This window comes from Xenopus tropicalis, chromosome 3 (genome assembly GCF_000004195.4).
Source record: "Xenopus tropicalis strain Nigerian chromosome 3, UCB_Xtro_10.0, whole genome shotgun sequence".
NCBI lineage: Eukaryota > Metazoa > Chordata > Amphibia > Anura > Pipidae > Xenopus > Xenopus tropicalis.
Window position 1 is genome coordinate 36202169 of NC_030679.2, and position 17268 is coordinate 36219436.

At 38.5% G+C, this 17268-nt stretch overlaps 2 long non-coding RNA genes across 2 annotated transcripts in view; both read right to left on the minus strand.

Moving 5' to 3' along the window:
* Window positions 1-1953: 1953 nt before the first annotated feature.
* Window positions 1954-5220, minus strand: LOC116409711. Its single transcript, XR_004221947.1, has 3 exons — window positions 4383-5220; window positions 3586-3620; window positions 1954-2733 (listed from the first exon to the last, which is right to left on the minus strand). It is a non-coding gene; the product is annotated as an uncharacterized LOC116409711 (long non-coding RNA).
* Window positions 5221-7089: 1869 nt separating this feature from the next.
* Window positions 7090-17268, minus strand: part of LOC116409712 — a 107795-nt gene continuing 97616 nt past the window's right edge. The window contains exon 4 of the long non-coding RNA XR_004221948.1: window positions 7090-9506. This is a non-coding gene — a long non-coding RNA (uncharacterized LOC116409712). The remainder of the gene's footprint in view (window positions 9507-17268) is intronic.

A 17268-nucleotide genomic window follows, 5' to 3' on the forward strand; every position in this document is an offset into this window, starting at 1 on the left:
CACTCCAACTCAGCAGTAAAGTGTGACTGAAGTTTATCAGAGCACAGGTTGCATGGTTGTGGCACCCTGGGAAAAGAAGAATATGAAATTTCAAAATTAAATATTAAAAATTCTGTTTGCACTTTTAAAAAATGGATTTCACTGCAGGATTCTGCTGGAGAAGCTCTATTAACTGATGCATTAAAAAAATATATATTTTCAGCATTTCTCTAAAAGTGAAACACTGCTTTAAACATATGCAATGGAAGAATTTCTGCACAAAAAAAACATTTTTTGCATTGCACACATTTTTCTATAAACTATATTACCCCAAAACATTAATCCTATTAGTAATTCTAAAAATGCAAGTCAATAGAAGAAATGACAGATGGCCCTAAGGCAAAAAGAACCTGAAGTCTTCATGAGAAATGATGACAAGATGTTTTACTGGCAACTTAAGGTCCATTATTAGGTCTTTACTGGAACTTATTATAGGAAAATTGTTTCCCCCACCAGAGGTGCGGCTTAAAGGAACAGTAACACCAAAAAATGAAAGTGTTTTAAAGTAATGGAAATATAATGTACTGTGGCCCTGCACTGGTAAAACTGGGGTGTTTGCTTCAGGAACACTACTATAGTTTATATAAATGAGCTGCTGTGTAGCCATGGGGGCAGCCATTCAAGCTGGAAAAAAGGAGAAAAGGCACAGGTTACATAGCAGATAACAGATAAGACACCATCGTATTCTACAGGGTTAGCTGCTGTATAACCTGTGCCTTTTCTTCTTTTGAATGGCTGCCCCCCTGGCTACACACCAGGGTTTATATAAACTCTAGTACTGTTTCTGAAGCAAACACAAAACTTTTACCAGTGCAGGGCAGCAGTACATTATAGTTTAATTTCTTTAAAATATATACATTTTTTGGTGTTACTGTTCCTTTAATATCACCTGCACTCCAGTTGGGAAAAACAATTCTTTTGCCAAAAAACATTCCTATGGTGCACTATGCCACACTAAAAGGGAGCTCTGACTGAGGACAGCCATCTTTGGTTACATGCATGTGCATAACACGTGAACCTACAGGCGGAGCTGCGCCTCATCTGCACCACATACTGGCAAATATGGTGCATCCGCAGATTACATTTTCCAACATGTCCAATCAACACAACAAACATCTGTGGTAAATATAGATATTGATTGGGCACACTGGCACCAAAAAAAAGGATGTTTTAGATGATTTTATGGCCACATTAAATAACATACACTAATGTCTAGAGATTTTCACCATTTGCATAACATTTTTCCGTTTCTCTGATCGCCTATGCTTGTCTAGTAGTGTAATGTGAGCTTTAAACGAGAACTTCACCCAAACACAGCTTAAGCTTTTTTTGAAAAATAAACAGTTTCAAACAACTTCAGTTAAAAAATATGCAGCCTTGTCATGATTTTTAATGTAATAATGTATTTCTAGCATACTGTCTGTAAGCTGTGGAGAAGTTGTTACAATTTGTAACATCAATGTTTTAGTCCCTCTTCCTCTGTTAGATTTGAAATGATACAGAAAGAAGAACTGTTTTGCAGCTGGATTTCACCATATAAAAATTGTATTTATACTTTTTGAAGGTACAGATTACAGTGATGGGTACATTAGGGGTTTCTGTGTTGTGTGGGGCTCATTAACAAATTTTGGTTCAGAAGCCGGAGTTTAGCTTCATCCTATAAAAATGGGGCCTGGAAAGGTCCCCGAACCTCCACAACATGTAAGATGAGTCTTTCCTGATCTACTTGGAACTATATCAAAACTGGTTTCTAATACACTGCATCTGTTTGTTTCCTTTTTCTCTGTAATTATAAAATACTACATTGTACCTGATTCCAAATAACATTTACTTCTTATCTTATTTTGGGGCAAAACAATCCTACTGGGGTTTATGTAATGTTTAAATGATTTTTTTCTAGACAGTGTAGGGAGATCTAAATTACGGAAAACCTCCTTACCCGGAAAACCCGTGAGCATTCTGGATAACAGGTCCCATACATGTAATAAGAAATCTGCTTTGTAAATGTCTATTTGTTCTTTTTTTCCTGGATAAGCACTGCATACTGTATACAAACAGCAAGTCTAGCTCTCCCTGAGGGACAAGCCTAAATGAAGAGTTTTCGTGTGCCAGACCTGACTCAGACTCAGATTATTGTGTCAATATTTGGAAAGTGTTTAGCATTTTTCACATGGTTTGGCACTAATACAAACGTCATTTAGGCTAACAGGTATGGTTTATAGGAAAGAAAAACCTTGAGTACTGAAGGTATGCTGCTGGGTGGCTCTTAGCATTGCTACTAAAGGCAACTGAAGAAAACAGCCTACAGTAAGCAAATTGATTATATTTTAACCCAGACCATTTTAATAAATGTGCAAATATTTTGCCTTTTTTGGAATCGCAAATACTACAATGCTCATTAAAAGGGGAAGTTTACCTTTCACTGCCAGTTGTAGTTGGATGTAATTTGGACTATCCAATCTCATTCTTTTCTTTTGTAGTTCTTTTTATTTATTTATTTTGCAGTTTTTCAATAATATGTGCCACCATTCTGCTTCTGTACAACCTGATGGTAAAATGAAAGGAGAAGGAATGGCAAAATCATTGAGATTTTAGGTGCTTACCTGTTGCCCAAACAAGCACCAGCCCTAGGTACTGCTTGTGGAGCTCCTCTCCGCTATCTTCTTTCTTGTCTCTGGGGTCCTTTTGGCAATTCTGTAGAAAGATTGCAGTACAGTGCATTATGTATATTTTATCGTTTTTGAATTATTTGCCTTCCTCTTCTGCCACTTTCCAGTTTTCAAATGAGGGACCCCAGCAGCCAAAAAACTATCACTCTGTCATTTTACATTTCTTATTACTTTATTTTTATTGTTGCAGTATATCTGTATTGCATTTATTATCATTATTCATCATGAAGATGTATTTGTATAAATTAAAAGATGTATTTGAGAGTATTGTTAATTATAATTTTGCCCATATCAGTAAACAGTAACTGTTGCAACATTATTATATTTTTTTATAACTGGCATATTGGGAAATCTGGGTGAGGATAAAGGGCATAAGGCTTTTTTTTGTATAGCTGGTATATTGACAAACCTGGTTGAGGAGGATTTTATTATTATTACTTATCTTTCTATTCAGAGCTTCTCCTATTCATATTCCAGTCAGTCGTTCAAACTACTCCCTGGTTGCTAAGGTAATTTGGACCCTAGCAACCAGATAGCTGCTGAAATTCCAAACTGAAGAGTTGTTGAATAAAACGTAAAATAATTTAAAAAACACAAGGAAACAATCATAAAGTAATGTTTCATAAGAATGGGTTTTTTGCGTGTGATGTAAATCAACAGAAAAGAAGTTGGGAACTACCGGGGGCAAATTCTGAAGTACAGATCTTCAGTGCTAATACAGTAGGTTGTGGTAGCTGTTGACTTATATAGAACCCCAAAATATATCATGGGTTAATTTGGGCAAACATTTTGGCTTTAATAACATAAGAACAGTGTAGACTACATGTATACGTTCTTCACAGAAAGTTTACTTCCTTAAAGGACTCAGATTGCTCACCTTAGCTGACAAACTGCATTCCCCTAGAGAGGCCCCTGTAAAACATAGAGCATTTCAGCAGAATTAGTACCAAACAGTGATTTGTTCAGCCCATGTATTATACAAACAGGGGTCACTACAATAATAAATGCAAATTACAGTTGCATTAAACATAATGTCATAATTGTTTAAGTGTTTTAAGAGACAAGAGGAAGGAGGTCCTGCCCTGTAGAACTTACTATGTAAGTGGTAGGGTAACTTACAGACACAAATACGAGGATATTAAGTGCTGCAGTTTACAGTGGTTGCTGCTGCACTATAAGTGGCATAACTGGGTCAAATTACATGCATGTGTGTGGCAGAGCTGTTTTAAGGCCTTGGCAGGACCTGGGCAAAGATCCAACAAATTTCTTAAACTATGCCCATTTTGGCCACACCCCTAAATGTCACACCCATTGTAACAAAACATAACCCAGACGCGCCAGTATAATAACTATGAAAAATGAATAACTGGCATATTAACCCTAGATGTGTCAGTATAATTACTAAAGAAAATGAATAATCAGTATATCAACCCCAGGTGTGCCAGTATATTTACTACAGGAAATGGATAATCAGCATATTAACCCCAGCTGTGCACTATAATTACTGAAGAAATGCCAATGAGCAATCCTTTAGTTCCAGACAACCAAGTAAGACCACTGAAAAATGACCAATAAGCACTCCATTAACTCCAGACACGCCAGTAATATCACTAAAAAATGACCAACAACCGCTCCATTAACCCCACACATGCCAGTAAGATTACTGGAAAATACCAATAGCAAAGTTTTCTTCTTTCTTTCCTTTCCTGCTTGGTGCTCTCTCTCTGCCTGGTTAAATGCCCGTGAATTTTCTCAGAAGAGCAGTGAGCGTACATAGCAGGAAGCAATCCAGGAGAATGGAGTCAATGAGGTCAGAGTGAGGGCAGCAGCGGCAGGAGGGTATGTCTAAGAGGGAGGGAGCAAAAAAAAATGAAATTAAAAAAAAATTAAAGACACAGTTGCACATTGGGCCCTAAGCAGATGCCCCTTTTGCCCATTTACTAAAGTGGCCCTGGTGTGTGGGAGTGTGTGCAGTTGGGTGCATGGGTGAGTGGGCAGGTTGGTACAAGAGGAGATATGTAGTGAGGTGCAGAGGGAATGAAAGCTATGAGAAGGCGTTTATAAGTTATTCTTTGTTTAATGTTTAAAAGGAAGCCATTGAAAGAACTTCAGCAGTGGAGGGGCCTGTACTCTCTTGGATGAGAAAAGGAGAATTTTAGTAGCATAATTTATGCAGGCTGTATTGGGGAGTTAGGGGACCCAGTTAGTCGCAGGTTACAGTAATCTAGGTGGGATAGGAACAGCACATGCACGAACGTCTTAGCTGTTGCTTGTTAAAGAAAGGGATGGATTTCGGCAATATTGCATAAGAAAAAGTGATAGGTTTTGACAGTAGTGTTTATATGATCACCCCCACACAACGTTCTGAGTTGACAGGATTAATGTACATGCTATTAATAGAAATAGTAAAGTGGGGGGTAGGACTGGATTTGAGTGGAAAGATGATCAGTACGCTAAGGGGTATATTTATCATGCTGTGTAAAAAGTGAAGTGAAGCATTACCGGTGATGTTCCCCAGAGCAACCAATCAGCAATTAGATTTCAACAGTTAGAAAATCAAAGCATCTTATTGGCTGCAATAAACAACATCAACGGTGATGTTTTACTCCACTTTTTACACAGCATGATAAATATACCCCAGAGTGTATAGGGAGAATAACAATCAGCTACAGAGCCTTGCAACACCCCTTTATTTAGAACTGGTAAAGAGGTTTCGTTAGCGTAAGAGACGGTGAAGGATCAGTTAGAAAGTTAAGAAAAGAGTCAGGATGCAGCCTAATCATGGATAAAATCAAATACAAATTATAGGTCAAGGAGGATTAGGGTAGAGAAGTGATCTTTGGCAACCTGAAAATCATTTGTAACTATGCACAAGGCATTCTCGGTAGAGTGTTTGGGTTGAAAATTAGTTTACAATTGGTCTAACAGATTATGCATGGGTACAAAGTAAGCAATACAAAAGAACACAAAATGTTACAGGATTTAGTGGCAAGCAGTACAAGAGAGACAGGACGGGTCAAATGTGGCCTTTTTAGGAATACTGTCATGGGAAAACATGTGTTTTTCAAAACGCACCAGTTAATAGAGGTTCTTCAGCAGAATCCTGCATTTTTTATATTTCATTCAGAAATTTCACACAATGATAGCCATATTCTTCATTTCCCAGGGTGCCACAGCCATATGACCTGTGCTCTGATAAACTTTAGTCACACTTTACTGTTGAGCTGCAAGCAGCCGATCAGTAGAACAATGGGAAGGGAGCAAGATAGCAGCTCCCAGTAGGTATCAGAATAGCACTCAATAGTAAGAAATCCATGTCCAGATTGGGACTCCTCCAGTTACATAGGAATAGAAGAAACAATAGGTTATCTAAAAGCAGTTCTAATGTGTAGCGCTGGCTCCTTCTGAAAGCTCAGACTCACTCAATGCACTGAGATGGTGCCTACACGCCAATATTACAACTAAAAAAATTAATTTGTTGGTTAAAGAATAACATTTTAAATGGGAGAGTGAATCATTTGCTATGTAAACAGTGTAAATTAGAAATAAAAAGGATACCATACAAATCATAACAGATTTTGACAAAAGGCCTGTTTGAATGGAGAGAGGATAGTTCCAGAAGCCAGAGAATAGATGAAGATGTGAGTAGGAGGGCTGGAGTAACTTTAGCAGCACAGGGTTTGAGTAGAGAAGAAGGCATAGGGTCAAGAGAACAAGTTGTACAAATTGTGAGTGGGGATGAGAAATTGAAAGAGTTCTGAGGCTGTAACAGGAATAATGTATATGTATATATATATATATATATATATGAATGTTGGAGCCATTTACCTGGAGAATTAACATAGCAGCTAAATCCCAGCACAAGTTCTCTATGATTTTCACATGCAAACAGTTTCTTTTACCTTGGTACATTTATTTGCATAGTTAAAGGACAATGAAAGGTTAATATAAATTAAAAGTAAGTCTAAAGGCATTATTTTTAAGTTCTTACTGCATATCTAAATTCCCAGATCCCTGCTTGCTTCTCTGAGATATGGTGCTGGCAGCCTACAGCAGTGTGAAGACTACAGTGACATCACTGAAATCTCTCTCCCCTTCCTGTAGGTGCCAGCGGCAGCCTTCCTATTCTCTGAGCATGTGTGTAACTTGATCCTGTCTCCTGTTCTGAGCTACACATGCCCACCAGCAGAAGCGGATCTGCCAGAGGGGAGGGGGGGGGGGAGGGAATGAAACACATGTTCAGTATGAAACAAGGAGGGAAAGGAAGGGAGAATACCTTTTTAGAGATGGCTGCCTGTTCTAGAAAATGTGAAGTAAGTGTGAGTAAATATTTGATTAGGTGAGCCAAAAGGGTGGCGTTTTTACTAAAAAATAGGAGGACTATTGGGCAGTATGCTTTTTAAATTTTGACTTGCATTATCCTTTAATATATATATTTCATCATATTTACGCAGTTTTTGTTAGAAATAAGCATTAGTGTTCTGCAGTTAGATTAAATGTCTTTATTTTTTGTTTGTTTATATCATTGTTTAGTATTATGGATTTTTTACAATGACCTGAATACAATAATTGGGAAATATTTTGGTGTTAATTGATATGTTGGAATACTTTAGCTGAGAAAGGCAATATAAAAAATAGGGGTCACTTAGAGGCAGTGGCATAGGTCATCCTTTTAAGTTGTATGATCATTATTCCGACCTTCCTTCTAATGGATTAGACAGCATGAGTGCAGCAGGAAGGAGGATTTCATGGGGGGGGAAATGTCCTGCCAATAATTTTATTAATAATATGGCCATTAAAGTTCCATTGAAATTATACAATTTCAGGATAAATTTGCTACTTAAACTATGTTGCCAAAACTATCAACAACTTTTTCTTTACAATGTACCATTGTAGGGTGAGCAGATCACTTGAAAATTCAGGGACACATCTAATATATGCATGTTGCATTTACATTTAATTACAGACAATGCAGCCCTTCTAGCGGGATTTTCTAGACGTGTCCCTGAATTTTCGAGTGATCTGGTCACCCTAAAGCAGTGATCCCCAACCAGTGGCTTGTGAACAACATGATGCTCACCACCCCTTTTAATGATGCTTCTAGTTTCCTCAAAGTAGCCACCTATTTTTTTTTTATCTGGCTTAGCAACAAGTTTTGGAAGCACAGAGACACAGCAGAGCCTCGTGAAGGCCAGCAGTCCACATGGGACTACCAAATTACATTCCTTATTCGGCATCCCCAAAAACTTTTTTCATGCTTGTGTGGTGCACCAACACTTTTTACATTTGAGTGTGGCTCTTGAGTAAAAAAGGTTAGGGATCCCTGCCCTAAATAATTTCCAACATTGCCATAAACCAATGACATGCATTAAATTAGTAAAAAGTACTTCTTTGATGCTTCATATCATGTTATCATTGTTTCACTCCAGCTGGCTGATCTAGTTCAACATACTCAGCAAAATGCTTAGAAAACTTTTTAGCCTTAAGGTCCACTGACAGTGACAACATAAATCATTAGGGTGCCCTTTGAGATCAATTATATAAATATGCTTTAATCAAGCTGACAATCGTTACTACTCTGTCAAGCAAACTTAGCTATATTATGGTTAAAAAATGCTACTCAAGGTTGTTCAAGGCAATTGGCTCTTGTTTCCAGGGAATTGTAATCGAAAATGTGCCCCAAACAATGCATTAACAAACTGGTCTGATCAGAAATGTTGTTTCAACACCTACTAACCACAGGAATCTGTCCCCATTACTGTTACTAGCTGATCCATGGAGACACACCATCTATTATGCAGTATCAAAAACATAAAGCTTCTGTTACTGTATTTCAAGTTTGAAGCCATTGTTATTTAAAATGTACACAGATCCAGGTTATCTCATGTTCATTACATTGTTACTAAGAGAACTGTGCAGTGCCTGTTCCTTGTTTTTGTTAGGCCTTCTACATTGACGCATGAAAGGGACGGCCATATTCAAATTATATTTTATAGATTGATAAAATCACAGAAACTTGTTTTTGCCATTGTTAACATTGCCCTCTCCTTCCTTTCTCATACCTGGCATACAAAGCAATTGAGGTGCCTAGTTACTAACTGTGAGACAATGGGGGGGGGGGGGTTATCTTACAAAGGCCCCAGATGCAAAATAAAATGGAGCTTTGTTGTTGCATTGGATTAAAAACCTGGCTTAAGGTGCAGAGTGCTTCACAAGAACGATACAAGGTAGCCCTGTTATTACCACTTGCCACAGGGCATTTGAACTATATTCCAGCAGTGCAGTATTCATGGGGGAAGTGCAGGTCTTTTTGGCCTTGCTGTCAAGAGCGCGGCAGACTGCAAATGTGCAGAAACCATGGTAGTTTGCATCTGTTTTATGCAACAACTTTCCAAGTGACTCTTATTTTGCTCTTATCTTTTACTCTTATTTTGATCCCCCATTCTGACATCCAAACCAAACAGCAACTTCATTGCAATACTAGAAAGCTGCAGAAAAAAAGGTTAATAATTAACAAAAAAAAAATACAAACTAAACATCCATTTCAAATGATGTAAGAATACCATTTTCACATCCAAAACGTCATTTTGGAGTTAACTAACCCCTTTAATGGGCCATATTTGATGTGTGGTTAGATAGAGGCCATGGAAGCACAGGCAGGACTGCGGCACTGGATTTTTCTTTATTTGACATTAGACTTTAGGCTACTGCCTTGCATACTCACACGATTCCTTGCCGAAATCATCTTCTTCTCTAATTTGTGGCAAAATGGCAACTTGTTTGTACGCAATTTTGTTTCTATGAGAAAAATAAAAGTAAACAAGTTTTTCTACAATCTTTGGAGGTATTTTTCATTTAACTACTCAGTTAGTATTTGAAATGAAAAGTGAGCTGGGGAGTTCCCCTCTGGTGCCCCTGTACAGTCATTTTACTGGCCTGTCTGGGTTAATTTACGACAACACTGCTGCCCCACATAGGAAATCCAGTATCTGTAACCTCTGGTTCCCAGGCTGTTGCTGAGCTTCAGGAACTGCCGCAAGTGCAGAACTACAGATAGCAGAGCCTAGTGATATAGATTTTAAAAAGTTCCAAATACCTTATAAGTAATAGGAAAAATTGAACAAGCCACTCCAACAAGTTAAAGGGGAACTCCACCCAAACAACTTAAAGGGGTAGTTCACATTTAATTTAACTTTTAATGTAATGTAGACATTGATATTCTGAGACAATTTGCAATTGATTGTCATTTTTTGTGTTTTTTCAGTTATTTAGTTTTCTGTTCAGCAGCTTCTCAGTTTGGGATTTCAGTAGCTATCAGTTTGCTAGGGTCTTGTTTGCCTTAGCAGCCAGGCAGTGGGTTAAATGAAAGACTGGAATATGAATAAGAGAGGGGCCAAATAGTGAGATCAGTAATAAAACGTAACAATATTAATACATTTGTCAGCACACAGAGCAATAGTTTTTGGCTGCCAGGGTCAGCAACCCCTATATGAAAGTTGGGAATGAAGACCAATTGCAAAGTTGCTAGGTATAGGACATACTAACATACTAAAAGTGAATGTGATGGTGAACCACCCCTTTAAGGTTTTTGAAAAGTAAACAATTTCAAGCAACTATGCAATATACATCAATTAAAAAAATGCAGCACCAATTTTATTGTATCAAACAAGGTTTTGTACGATATTTGGTGCATGTATCATCGGTTGACAAGGCGATTGATATCAGCAAAAGCCTTGGATATCAGTTGTCTCGTCGACTGGGCAAGTCTGAAAATTTTAATTGGACGTCTGCCCCCTGTTACATAGTTACATAGGGTTGAAAAAAGACCAGTGTCCATCAAGTTCAACCCATCCAAGTAAACCCAGCACACCTAACCCACACCTACCAATCTATACACTCACATACATAAACTATAAATACAACCACTAGTACTAATACAACCACTAGTACTGTTCTCCTGCTGATCTGACTAATTCTGCTGAATCTGACCGTAGTCGCCTGTCCTTAGCCTGCCTTCAGCCTGCCTTCAGCCTGTATCCTTGAACATTTTCTATGGGAAGCTGCAACAGGTCAGCTAAGCTAAGATTATCTCTTCCAGTCTCATACTTACAACCGTAAGTACATTAGATGGTTAAAAGTATGTGGGCACCTGTTATAATTTAACAGGTTTGACTATTTCAGCCAGATCTATTAATTACAGGGGCACAACATCAAGTATACAGCCATAGTCTTCTTAAACATATGCAGTAGATTAGATTGTAAGAATGCAATGACTTTAAACATGGCACTGTTATGGTATGGTACCTTTCCAACCAATCAGTTATTGTGTAATAGAAAATGGCTAGGAGCAAAATCATCTTAACCACAAAGCCGTCAGGCCCCACAAACTCCCAGAATGTAATTGTAAGGAATTACATAACTTTTTCAGATGTACTCCAAAACTGTATTATTTTACACAATATTATACATTGTACATTATTATGCATTGTTATAGGGGAAACTTTTATTCAAATTAGATTATGCCAATAATATTATAAGGAGTGCAATAGGCCTGCAGGGCCTAATGATGTTTTTCTCCTTGCTTGTTTGATGGTGCTTAGCATACACTGGTGCCCAAGACTCAAGTGCGCATTTTAAACCGGCAAGTTGTAAGTACCAGGCTTTACATTACACATACCACATGTGTAAGCACACCAGACCCACGTTCAGAAATAAATACATTTAAATGACATCCTCTCCCCCCAGTTGATGGACTTTCCCATCCTTCTGGCACAGCTGTTGTTAGAAACAGACAACCCTCTATGAACATTGGCAATGCTGTGACCCCTGCCTGCACTTTTATCATGAGACTGCAGTCTAAATTGGGAGCAGCCAGGGCCATACAAAAATAAGATTTTACATTGACTGTTAGCAGATGACAGTGCTTATTAATGATCTAAGTACACTCTAATTTTCCCTCTCTTTTTTCTTAGATATTTAACTATTTCTTGATATTAAGGGTTTTGTAAAAAAAAAAAAAAAGTATATATATATATATATATATACTATACTACTATATGGTATATTCTGTATTCTGCTATATATTCTGTGCAACATGGGTCAGTTATACAGACTTACACAATGACTTACATATACACACATAACCTGTGGCTAATGTGTTCACCAAAACATCAGATTATGATAAACAGAAGGAAATCAAATATTACCTCTATATCCTTTGTTCAAGGCTATTTATTATCAAAACACCTTATATTTACTCACGTGACCATTTACAGTCAGTCCTCTTACTGTAACAGTCCCTCCCTGGCTGAATTACCTGTCAGGCAATGAAGCTGCTGTAAAGTCATTATTCCTAGTACAAAGCTATATTGGCACATATTGTTGTATATCCCCTGAAGCCTAGACAAAGGTGACTTTGCACTGTATATACCCTGATTTAACTTGCCACAGGTCTAGCTATAAATAACATATTTTTTGTAACCAGCATGCTCAATATTTCCAAGTTGTTAAGTTAGAGATAGAAAATGTGGGACATGTCAGGGGTGCCAAGTGACGGGGTGCTGTCCCAGAGCTGTCTACCTGGCTCATGCTTCTTTGTGTCAGTTAGGAGCCCACCAAGGTGGTTGTAGTCATGGCCTGACCAGTGCATTGTTGTGCCCACATCTTGGCCACAGGGACACCTACTGTACAGCTAAACATCACTGTGGTGGGGCTTGTGTACTAAATGAGGGCTGCCCTAAGTTGAACTTTTTAATTTTCTTCTATTTATGTGATACCATGCACAATGAATTTATGCAACATGGCATTTAGATATGTAAACTTTTTGGGACAGATGAACTGCATCCATTTGTTGCAGTTCTAGCACTTGCATTGCCCCATCTGGATTCCTCTGCTGCCATTGTACCTGTTATATGACCTTACTGGCTTGTGTGAAATGCAAATTGCAGATGTCATAGACGCTGGAAGTGAGTGCAGCACTTGCCACATTGTGGACATTATATATAAAATGTTTTGTGCAGGCCTAGACTGGGATTCAAAATAGTATCTGCCATTTTTAGTACACAGACCCCCGGTTGAGTAAGTTATGAATATGCTCAATACGAGCCTGGAACAGCTAACAGCAGACGGTTTTGGATGCTTCAGTGAGAAACAGACTGAGAGAGAGAAAATCTGCAGAAGTATTGTGCATTATTTTACTGTCATCCTTTATCAGCAACCAGTACCGGTCTTAAGTCTGCCTCCCTGCGAGAAGTGACTGTCAATTAAATGCATTTGAGTTCACTGCAATTGTGTGAATATGCCTAACTCTTTCAGAAACAGCCCTACTCCTGTTAGTGAGAACAGGAAGGGGCTGCTAGCCACGGACAGCAACTTTACACACATATGAACACAAATTTGTCGCAATCAAACTGAATAATAATCATGGTATTTTGGCTAAAATTAATTATTCCTCCCAGAATTCCTCATTTCAGAAATGTCAAATTCAGCCAGTGAAGTGCTTGTCATTTTGTTTTTTTTTACTTTTTTTTACACAGCAGAACTATCAGGGCAATCATATTAATGTGACTCAGACACCATCAGGGAGTACTTAGAAACCTGAGGCATGTCTGTGTGGGTCTGTACTTTGTGCCAGGTTATGTGATGGTCTTGCCATGCACGCTAGTTGCACCTGCTTTCTGATTTGAACAAAGGCAAAACACTGAGAGCCTTTCTACATATGATGCAATGGAAAGCCTTGGCTCCTATAAGTAACATTGACAACACAGAATGTTGCAATGGACAGAATCAGTGGTGTAGCCAGGGGTGCCCCTGGCCTTAATGCTGCTTGAGTTCACAGACACAATGTACTCCTCCCCTCCATTTTTTTACCTTTCTTGTACATGGACCCTGGCATGGGTGGACTGGATTGAGAGCACAGGGAGTGCAATTGCAAGCTCTCAACACTAAAAATGTAAAATCTCTGCTTTAAAAGAAATTTTGCTTTGTAACTAGATTATATTTTCCATAAATATTTTGAAAATGTCATCAGTGAGCACCACCACTGGTCTCTCAATATTTTAGGCCTCCCAGAAGATTTTGGGTCTGCTGTCTCATGCAGCCACATATATTTGAACAGAAGTGAAAAATATATAATATATTAAGTATGCTATGACAAAAGTATAGGCCTAAAAATCTACATTTACAAGAACAATTGAAAGTGCCAAATGCACATAGAGATATTGCACAGGCATATATAGATAGATACACAACCTGCTGAAAATAATAAATAACATAAGAGGAAAATTATGGCGGCCTATATGGCTTCAGCCACATAGATTTTAGCAGTATGAGCTCCACAATTAATAAAACCCAATTCCATGATTACTGAAACTTATATAAGAAAGCTCTCATGGTGACACAGGCAACTGCATTTTGCACAGGCAGAAAATATGGTGCACACTCTTAGAACCAGGGAAACTCGACCCATCACTTTTGCCACATTTTTAAATAAATGAGTCATGGAGGTCTTGGGAGCTATTTGTGGGTTACACACTCTATTGTTGTGGTCTGCTGGTCACTAACTCAAGGTTCACAATTTGTCTGGCACCAACCCAAACATACCCACGGTTATTCCACATGCTAGTGTATAGTGTGCTAGTATTTGTATAGAATGCTTCACAGCATTTCATACATTCTACTTTTCCAGAGCACCAATCCGCTGAGGGGGACACTGGCTATACTTTTATTCACACCTACTGCATACATGGAGGCAGCACCTGTTATAGTTAGGAATGTGCTTTCTACTTGGCAGTTAAAAATTATTTCACAAAAAAAATATTGTAATATTTGAGGATCATTGGCCATGTTCCAGGCAAATTACTGGGGGATGCCTTACAAATTGGAACTCCAGTCATTTTCCCCTTTGTTCTCCTTCAAGGCAGTGGGTAATTCCAAGGATCCCGTGTGTTTCTGCTCCCTGAACATTGCACCTCTGCACACACAATTCATCAAAGCAGGCTTCAGCTTTTGTGAATAGCGTTTGCATGGGATTTTGCATTCTGCAATTGTGCTCAAAAAGAAGCCCAACCCTTGACAACCTAGACACAAGTCAAACAAGGACAGGAAGATAAATCATAATAAAACTGACTTCTGCTATATCCAGTGTATAAACTAATCACCCGCCAATTCTTTTATTCCATTGATCTTACTTACACCATTCATCTGGACTTTGATTGATGTTGGAAATACAATAACTGGGATTGTGTTTAAAATGATGTGATTCCAGGAAGAAATTATAACAAAGCTAATCGTTATTGCACTTGAGCAAGTTTAATAAGTATTAAAGTATGGCATTTATGGGAAAAATATGCTTGGCTGGTGCATTTTTTGGACACAAGGATTAAGCTACTAGAAACGCTGGGATTGGGCTGATACAAATGGGGGTAATTCTCAGTCTTTGGAAAAATGCAGGCCAACAAACAGCACCTCAGCTAGCATCCGCCTCCTAATTTGTATCCAGAAGCATTATGTCCGCTTGGTGCAGGCACGTGGCGGATATCAACTTGAAATGTGAACTCTCGCACTTTTTTGCTGATATCCACTGTGTCCACTGCCTGCACCCTGGCCAACACAATGCTTCAGGGTGCAGGCAAAGTAGGAGACTGATCCCAGTGCAGGGGCAGATTCTAAGTCTGCATTTTCCCGCAGGCAAAGTATCAGCCCTGTGTGGCATCAGCCTAAGAACTTGGTTCCTCAAGTGTTTCTACCTATTTCTCTCCTTAAGGCCAGAGTCACACAGAGTGGATCATCTGCTTTTCTTGCTCTGCATATCTGCAGCTGCACTCACGGCCATGCAGTGCATACTGCGTGCTATTTGACATTTACAAGTGAATTTTGGGAGGAAACACCATTTGCTTGTATTTTTCCATCTAATAATTTGCACTTGCTTTAGTAAATAAGCTTTAAAGTTACAGCCCCCTTCTAAAAAATTTAAAAAATCTATGAGATGCAATGGAATGTTTCTCTGTTCCTCATCACTCACTAACTTAATAACAGCTCTTACTGCTAAATAAATGAAAAAGCAGGGGAAAAAAATATATATGTGTAGGTGTGTGTGTGTATATATATATGTATGTGTATACATATGTGTGTGTATATATATGTGTGTGTGTATACATTTGTGTGTGTATATATATATATATATATATGTGTGTGTATACATATGTGTGTGTATATATATATATGTGTGTATACATATGTGTGTGTATATATATATATGTGTGTATACATGTGTGTGTATATATATGTGTGTGTGTATACATATATGTGTGTATACATGTGTGTGTATATATATGTGTGCGTGTATACATACAGTGGTGTGAAAAACTATTTGCCCCCTTCCTGATTTCTTATTCTTTTGCATGTTTGTCACACTTAAATGTTTCTGCTCATCAAAAACCATTAACTATTAGTCAAAGATAACATAATTGAACACAAAATGCAGTTTTTAAATGAAGGTTTACGTTATTAAGGGAGAAAAAAAACTCCAAATCTACATGGCCCTGTGTGAAAAAGTGATTGCCCCCCTTGTTAAAAAATAACTTAACTGTGGTTTATCAATTTCAATTTTCAATTTCAATATCAATTTCTGTAGTCACCCCCAGGCCTGATTACTGCCACACCTGTTTCAATCAAGAAATCACTTAAATAGGAGCTACCTGACACAGAGAAGTAGACCAAAAGCACCTCAAAAGCTAGACATCATGCCAAGATCCAAAGAAATTCGGGAACAAATGAGAACAAAAGTAATTGAGATCTATCAGTCTGGTAAAGGTTATAAAGCCATTTCTAAAGCTTTGGGACTCCAGCGAACCACAGTGAGAGCCATTATCCACAAATGGCAAAAACATGGAACAGTGGTGAACCTTCCCAGGAGTGGCCGGCCGACCAAAATTACCCCAAGAGCGCAGAGACAATTCATCCGAGAGGCCACAAAAGACCCCAGGACAACATCTAAAGAACTGCAGGCCTCACTTGCCTCAATTAAGGTCAGTGTTCACGACTCCACCATAAGAAAGAGACTGGGCAAAAACGGCCTGCATGGCAGATTCCCAAGGCGCAAACCACTTTTAAGCAAAAAGAACATTATGGCTCGTCTCAATTTTGCTAAAAAACATCTCAATGATTGCCAAGACTTTTGAGAAAATACCTTGTGGAACTTTTTGGAAGGTGCGTGTCCTGTTACATCTGGCGTAAAAGTAACACAGCATTTCAGAAAAAGAACATCATACCAACAGTAAAATATGGTGGTGGTAGTGTGTTGGTCTGGGGTTGTTTTGCTGCTTCAGGACCTGGAAGGCTTGCAGTGATAGATGGAACCATGAATTCTACTGTCTACCAAAAAATCCTGAAGGAGAATGTCCGGCCATCTGTTCGTCAACTCAAGCTGAAGCGATCTTGGGTGCTGCAGCAGGACAATGACCCAAAACACACCAGCAAATCCACCTCTGAATGGCTGAAGAAAAACAAAATGAAGACTTTGGAGTGGCCTAGTCAAAGTCCTGACCTGAATCCTATTGAG